The sequence below is a fragment of the Mauremys reevesii genome, linkage group 3 (assembly GCF_016161935.1).
Source record: "Mauremys reevesii isolate NIE-2019 linkage group 3, ASM1616193v1, whole genome shotgun sequence".
Classification (NCBI taxonomy): Eukaryota; Metazoa; Chordata; order Testudines; family Geoemydidae; genus Mauremys; species Mauremys reevesii.
Window position 1 is genome coordinate 79,847,434 of NC_052625.1, and position 8,026 is coordinate 79,855,459.

The window sequence follows — 8,026 nt, forward strand, 5'->3', positions numbered from 1 at the left end:
TTGCAGGCTACAAGATCACCTTCCATGAAGAAGAATGGGACAAGATCCTTTTGACGGTCACGGAACATGGAAACCCTAACATCACCTGCCAGGAGATTCCACTGCTGTAGTCTGGAGCCCAACAGCTCTGCCTTACTCTTGGGTAGTTCCAAATCCCTGACAAGGTCATTCAGTTCACCTTGTGTTATGAGGTGTGGTTCAGAGGAGGAGGATGGGAGAAAATGTGGGTCCTGTGACATTGATGGTTCAGGACCAGAAGTTTCATCCTCTTCCTCTTCCTCATCTGACTCAAGTGAGAATGATTCTGGTGCATCAGGAACCGGCAGTCCTTCTCCGTGGGGTACTGGGCGTATAGCTGATGGAATGTTTGGATAATGCACAGTCCACTTTTTCTTCTTTGACACACCTTTCCCAACTGGAGGCACCATGCAGAAGTAACAATTGCTGGTATGATCTGTTGGCTCTCTCCAAATCACTGGCACTGCAAAAAGCATAGATTTCCTTTTCCTGTTCAACCACTGGCGAAGATTTGTTGCACAAGTGTTGCAGCATATATGTGGGGCCCACCTCTTGTCCTGATCTCCAGTTTTGCAGCCAAAATAAAGGTGATAGGCTTTCTTAACCATAGTAGTTATACTGCTCTTCTGTGATGCAAAAGTCACTTCACCACAAACATAGCAGAAGTTATCTGCACTGTTCACACAAGTACGAGGCATCTCTGCTCACTTTGGCTAAACAGAAATGTGTCCCTTTGCAAAATCAAACACTGACAAATAAGAGAGCACGACACTGTATGATTTCTAGAGCTGATATAGGGCAATTTGTTCAGCAGAGTGATGTAAGCTTCATTATGATTGCATCATCCATGACTTCTAGGAATAACATGATGCAATGCATATCATGTATGACACAATACCAGCTTCAGATTGCATCATTCATTGTTTTGCCTAAAAAGCAAGTACTGTCCAAACCACATGCAGCTGAACTGAAGTGCCGCGCAGTGCTAGGTTTTGGGTAGCAAGCCCCCTCACAATGGCAAAGAGCCTTTTCAGAACTCTGATGCAATCTTCCCTTGATGCTCATCATCTCTGGTGGCCTTTAACCTTAGGCTCATCTCAAGCTCTTTCCGTCTCTGGATGCTCTCTGCTGATTTGCTGCCTTCTCGTGGCATGCCCCATTTCTAGCCAGATTTGTCCAGTCCTTTGTTCCTGTAGAACTCAGTGTGGCTGGAACATTAGACTGGAAGAGTTTGCAACAAAAACAGTATGCAGCATTCTGGGGTTTTGAGTACTGTGGCAGAGCTCTGACCTTGCTCCCGTGGGTCCTGCGCTTCTAGGCGGTTTATGCTGCCTCAGTGGCTCACTGTGACCCTCCACATAGCCCTTCTCTCTCCAGGGTTAGGGTTACAGTCTACTGAGCCCTTTTCATCATAGGCTGCAAGGAGGTTGGTGAGAGAACTCCCACAGTCTCTGTTCAGCCTCCTGTCCTGACAGGGACCTGACTTCCCCTCCCAGGAGCCTGTAGTGGTGGGTTGGGGGAACCCAGGCCCGCCCTCTACTCCAGGTTCCAGCCCAGGGACCCTAATGGTAGCAGTTGTTGGCAGCCAACCTTTCACTGCCAGAGTTGCTACATTTCCCTGGGCCACTTCCCCACCACTCTCCTGCTTCTCCCTTCTTCACCCTTAGCTTAGGGCTCCCTTAACGATGGTTTGAGGGTGTCTTCAGTAACCAGCCCTTCAGCCGCACTTCCTCTCCTCTGGCTCCCTGGCTCTCCCCTGCCTGACTGGAGTGAGCCCTTTGTATAGTATCAGCAGGGCCTTAATTAGAGTCAGGTGGTCACATTAGCTTAATGGCCTCACCTGACTCATTACAGGTTAATTAGAGACAGGTGTTCTCATTAGCCTGGAGCAGCCCCTGCTCTGGTCAGTCAGGGAACAGAAAACTGTTAATCCAGTGGCCAGTATATCTGCCTTCTGCTACTCTGCTGTACCCAACTGGCCTGGATCTATCACAGTACGTAAGCCATGGCCTCTCCACTTTGTCACCATTGGGGATTTCACACCAGGAATGTGGTGGATGGAAACTTCTATTTTCATTGTCTTTGGGGAACATGACGTTTTTCACTCGCTGTGGCCCAGGCAGTACGAGGAAGTCCCTCAGGCTACTGCTCAAGTGGGTCCACAGTCCTGGATCATCTAGAATTCAGGAACTGAACTCAGCAGCAGCTGTTTCTTGTGCCTCCACCACACTCTTCTCTGATCTACACTTTTCTTCAGGAATGTTCATGGTTACATCCATCTGAGATGGAGATATGGATGCTGCAGTAGCTGCCAGGTCACCTGCACTCTGACTACCTGGAAGATCAGGCATCTCCTCACCACTCACATCCTCACTGGGGCCGGAAGGCTCACCGTGAACATGTGTGTCTCTGTATCTCAGGAGAGCTCCTTCCTGCTTAGACAGAAAAGCTTCCTTTGCTTTCTTGCTTTTTCTGAATGCTGCCCCAGAGGGGCGTTTTCTTCTTTCACTCATGACTGCTGTTCTGTGCCAGCTAGAGTGACAAATAAGCAGGCTGGTAGCGGGTCTGAGCGAGGGAAGAGATCACGTCTTAAGGGCCCTACTCGGCTCCTACTACTTCAGTTGACTGCCTGTTCTCTCAAGCGGGTTCAGGAAGCAGCAGGAAATAGGAAGCTCCTGACAAGCTGGTGTTAGTCCAGACTCCTGGGGTGCTCAAGAAGTACATTAGAGGCTTCTCCTCCTCTCTCTCTCCTGCACCTCCTCTTGCTTTCTGTTATTCCCTCCTCCCCTTTTCTCCTGCCTGTCTGTTATGTCTCTTGTGCCCTCCTCCAGCACAGCACTCCACCAGCTCTGTGCATCTACAGCAGAGAGAAAACATATGCACCAGAACCAGACACAATTTTCTACTCTCTGTCCTGGTGCCTAGTGCCTGTCTGGCACCTGCGGCCGCGCGCAGTCTCAGTTCGCCTCATGGTAAGGCCAGCCCTGTCCTGTGGGGGAGAACCTAACTCCCACTGAGGTCAGCCAGAGGCTGGAGGCTGGATGCACATTGCCGGAAATAGACGGTCAGGGCAACATAATCCAGTGAAAACCGCGACTTGCTAATTGCAACCCAGCAACCCCTGTGGCTCCTGTGTGTCTTCGTCCTGCCTCTGTTGGCTGGAGCATGAGCAGAGCTTTTGAGACAGCTGCTGCGGCTGTGGCCAGCCATCGGCTGCTTCCCATTGTCTCTCTTCTGGCTGTGGATGTTGGACTGCAGCAGCCCAGAGGTCCCGGCCTCGCTCTCTGTCCATTCTCCTCTTGCTTTCATGGCGATTCTTGGACTATCGAGTAGCCTCAGGAAAACATCCCAGCTGTGGACACAGGCACCAGCACCGATTCCCCAAGCCAGAGTCCCCTTTGCAATCCAGGGAACCAGCCTGGGTTGTCTGGAGCGCAGGGTGTGGCCCACGGTGACTGCAGACCCTGCCCTTGCTGCACAGCGACTCCTGGGACCCCTCTAGCCCATCAGCACTCGGCTCTCCCGCATTCTGCTGAGCGGCTGAGATCTGGGGGAACAGAAACCCTTTGTTAGAGATGGAAAATCTCCTCCCAGGAACACTCTGTCAATGGCTGCCAGAGGCCGTCCCTGTGAAACCCCAAATGTGCAGCCCCTTGGATTCCCACAGGGGAGATCTCAGCTCATTCACTTGTCACCCGTGGCTGCAGTCTCTGACAGGGGGAATGTAGAGGGGGATTTTGCCAATGGTCCCTTCTGCAGCGCCCATAATGGGAGGAGGTTTGGCCTTGTGATGTGAGGCCTGAATCTGAGAATCAGGGCTCCTGGGTTCTGGGGCTCTGGAATGGGGTGTGGTCTAGCGGGTGGAGCTGGATTTGTTGACAGTGAGAGAGAGGGGCTTGTGCTGAAGGACCCTGGGTCAATTCCTGTGATGTCTACATGTGGCCATGATTTTACTTGCCTCTCAATGTAGGTTATTTAGCCCATTCCTGGACACGTGTTACATCTGCTGCTGGCCACCCCTGAGATGTAGGTCCTTCATCCACACAAGGACATGGCACATCAAGGTCAATCCAGCAGCTCCCATCCGGTCTTCACCTCCGCAATGGAGGGCGAGCTCTAACCTGACCAGAGAAAGACAGGGTGGTGTTCTTCAGGGGAATCTGCTGGAGCTCCTGCATCCCCTGCTCCACCTCACACCCCAACACGCTAAGGGTTTTCCAAAGATATCACTAATGTCGGATAAACAAAGCAGCTGAGAAGAGGTCAATGTGGGTTGATTTACTGAGCAGACTGGTTCTAATGGAAGAACAGATTTCTCCCCTGCTCTGGGGAGATTCCCATAGGAAAAGTCTCTGATGGTTGGGGTGGGGGCAATGCAAACCCTCAGCCCCTTGAATGGCAGGAAATCAGGACTCAGGGAGTTAAGGGGTGTCTCTGTCCTGCTGGAGGGAGCAGATCTGGAGAGCAGGAAGAGCACTAGTGGCATTGTAGGAAAGCCAGTGACTTCTACCTGTGAAGGTGGCTGAAGCTTCTGGCAGACACTAGAGTCCCGGATCCTTACATCTCCTTTGGGGATCCTTTCCCTAGGAATAAAATAAGGACACCACACAGAGAATGACATTTGAATCCCAGGTCTGGGATCCAGGGAAAAGGGATGATCTCAGCCAGGCTACGTACCAGGAACCTGATTTTGGTCCCAAGAGCCACAATTACCCAGAGGAGGTTTTCTTCCCCATTTGCTTTCAGGTTATTTATTCACAGTATTCATTTGTCTGCTTTGCTGGGTCTCCACTCTCTGCAGCTGTTCATTGGTTTTAGTAACAGTCTTTCAGTTTTTGCTTCTGTTTCCTCTTCTTACAGGGTAGCATCTGCTTAGCACTTTTAAAAAAAAAAATCAATTCAAAACAAAATCTTGATCCGACATGGAAGAGGAAGGTTCCTGAGAATTTGGCTGCAGAACTTTAGTGTCTGCATATTTCAGTCCCTATTATTTATTCAGGTGCAGGTCTGATGCCATCTGCACCCCGAAGAATGCCCATATGATGCATGGGGGGCCCTTAGAATAACTGTTAAAAGAGAAGAAGAGAGTAGATTAAAAGGTGGGGAAATCAACCAATGCATCAGCCCTTCTCTGCATCATTGAAGCACCAGGCATGGGAGCGAAACAGGTTACAAATCCCCATGGTTCTTTCCCACTAGACAGACGTCCAGAAAGAAAAAGGCCTTCAGCCAATTATTTCCTTACACTCGGAAGGGGTGAAATTCAGCCCTGTGCAGACAGCCAGGGCAAGGTCTGTGCATCACAGCGGGATTAAATGGCACTTCACTGCCCAGGTGCTCGGAGACTTGGGTGGCACAGGTGTCCTCCTGGATTGGAACAGCCGGCTGGAATCCTGTGAGGTACAGAGCAGAGAGAGGTTTGGGCCACAACGTTCACCTCAGAGGCTGAGCTTCTGCAGACTTTTGGAATGTTCCCATCTGAGGGGGAGGATTTTGGCCAGCCCCAGCTCAGAGCTTTCAGTCACTTCAACCAGTGATTCTCTGGCACAGTTGATCTAAAGCAGCTGAACTTTTCAGGCCTTGCCCCCATCTCCGACCCCCCTCCCACCTCGCATTGCCCTCTAACAGGCCTCTCCCTTCTCTCGATCCCTGCCAAGCCCAAATACAGAGCCTAGCCCACGCTCCTCCTCTCAGACCCTCTCCTCACACGACCCTCCCCTACCTTTGAGAGACTGATCCCAGTGCCCTTTACCCAGCTCCTGGAGAAATCATGGCTCCTCAGGACAACCTGGGAGTGGGTGGTTCCAACCTCTGTGTGGGGTGCGTGGTTTTCCGTCTAAGCTTCACTGAGAGCCAGCATGTCTCGATTTCACAGGATGAGTGAAGTCACTTCTTGAGGACTTCCAACTTCGCCCCATTTATCAATGGCTTCCACCTTATTTGGATCAATCATAACATCTTCTGGGGAGAGGATGTACCCCCAAAACTCTGTGGAGAGTTGGCTGGAGGTTCCGCTTTTCCAATTCTGCGTTGAGACCATGCAGCCAAAACTTCTCCAGGTTCGGATGTGCTGCGCGTGCTGCTCTGGGTTCTCCAAAAAGAGACGTATGTCACCCCAATAGATGACACTGTCCCCAAATACATCACTGATTAAGTGTTTCAAGGTCAGGGGACCGTTAGTTAGCTCAAATAGCATATCAAAATGTCCATCGTGTGTTTTGAAATCTGTCTTCCATTTGTCCCTTGTCCAAACGAGCCTTAGATTGGAAATTTGTCCCTTTACCCAGCTCCTGGAGAAATCATGGCTCCTCAGGACAACCTGGGAGTGGGTGGTTCCAACCTCTGTGTGGGGTGCGTGGTTTTCCGTCTAAGCTGCACTGAGAGCCAGCATGTCTCGATTTCACAGGATGAGTGAAGTCTAGGAAGCGCTGCACTTCTTGAGGACTTCCAACTTCGCCCCATTTATCAATGGCTTCCACCTTATTTGGATCAATCATAACATCTTCTGGGGAGAGGATGTACCCCCAAAACTCTGTGGAGAGTTGGCTGGAGGTTCCGCTTTTCCAATTCTGCGTTGAAACCATGCAGCCGAAACCTCTCCAGGTTAGGATGTGCTGCGCGTGCTGCTCTGGGTTCTCCAAAAAGAGACGTATGTCACCCCAATAGATGACACTGTCCCCAAATACATCACTGATTAAGTGTTTCAAGGTCAGGGGACCGTTAGTTAGCTCAAATAGCATATCAGACCGTTAAAATGTCCATCGTGTGTTTTGAAATCTGTCTTCCATTTGTCCCTTGCCCAAACGAGCCTTAGATTGGAAATTTGTCCCTTTACCCAGCTCCTGGAGAAATCATGGCTCCTCAGGACAAGCTGGGAGTGGGTGATTCCAACCTCTGTGTGGGGTGCGTGGTTTTCCGTCTAAGCTTCACTGAGAGCCAGCATGTCTCGATTTCACAGGACGAGTGAAGTCTAGGAAGCGCTGCACTTCTTGAGGACTTCCAACTTCGCCCCATTTATCAATGGCTTCCACCTTATTTGGATCAATCATAACATCTTCTGGGGAGAGGATGTACCCCCAAAACTCTGTGGAGAGTTGGCTGGAGGTTCCGCTTTTCCAATTCTCCGTTGAGACCATGCAGCCAAAACTTCTCCAGGTTCGGATGTGCTGCGCGTGCTGCTCTGGGTTCTCCAAAAAGAGACGTATGTCACCCCAATAGATGACACTGTCCCCAAATACATCACTGATTAAGTGTTTCAAGGTCAGGGGACCGTTAGTTAGCTCAAATAGCATATCAAAATGTCCATCGTGTGTTTTGAAATCTGTCTTCCATTTGTCCCTTGTCCAAACGAGCCTTAGATTGGAAATTTGTCCCTTTACCCAGCTCCTGGAGAAATCATGGCTCCTCAGGACAACCTGGGAGTGGGTGGTTCCAACCTCTGTGTGGGGTGCGTGATTTTCCGTCTAAGCTTCACTGAGAGCCAGCATGTCTCGATTTCACAGGATGAGTGAAGTCTAGGAAGCGCTGCACTTCTTGAGGACTTCCAACTTCGCCCCATTTATCAATGGCTTCCACCTTATTTGGATCAATCATAACATCTTCTGGGGAGAGGATGTACCCCCAAAACTCTGTGGAGAGTTGGCTGGAGGTTCCGCTTTTCCAATTCTGGCTGAAACCATGCAGCCAAACCTCCAGGTTCAGATGTGCTGCGTGTGCTGCTCTGGGTTCTCCAAAAAGAGACGTATGTCACCCCAATAGATGACACTGTCCCCAAATACATCACTGATTAAGTGTTTCAAGGTCAGGGGACCGTTAGTTAGCTCAAATAGCATATCAGACCGTTAAAATGTCCATCGTGTTTTGAAATCTGTCTTCCATTTGTCCCTTGCCCAAACGAGCCTTAGATTGAAATTTGTCCCTTTACCCAGCTCCTGGAGAAATCATGGCTCCTCAGGACAACCTGGGAGTGGGTGGTTCCAACCTCTGTGTGGGGTGCGTGGTTTTCCGT

General features: G+C 50.3%; 1 long non-coding RNA gene across 1 annotated transcript; it reads right to left on the reverse strand.

Moving 5' to 3' along the window:
- Positions 1–4,095: 4,095 nt before the first annotated feature.
- Positions 4,096–4,950, reverse strand: LOC120400256. The gene is made up of 3 exons (XR_005595650.1): positions 4,696–4,950; positions 4,529–4,601; positions 4,096–4,139 (listed from the first exon to the last, which is right to left on the reverse strand). It is a non-coding gene; the product is annotated as an uncharacterized LOC120400256 (long non-coding RNA).
- Between the last annotated feature and the right edge of the window lie 3,076 nt (positions 4,951–8,026).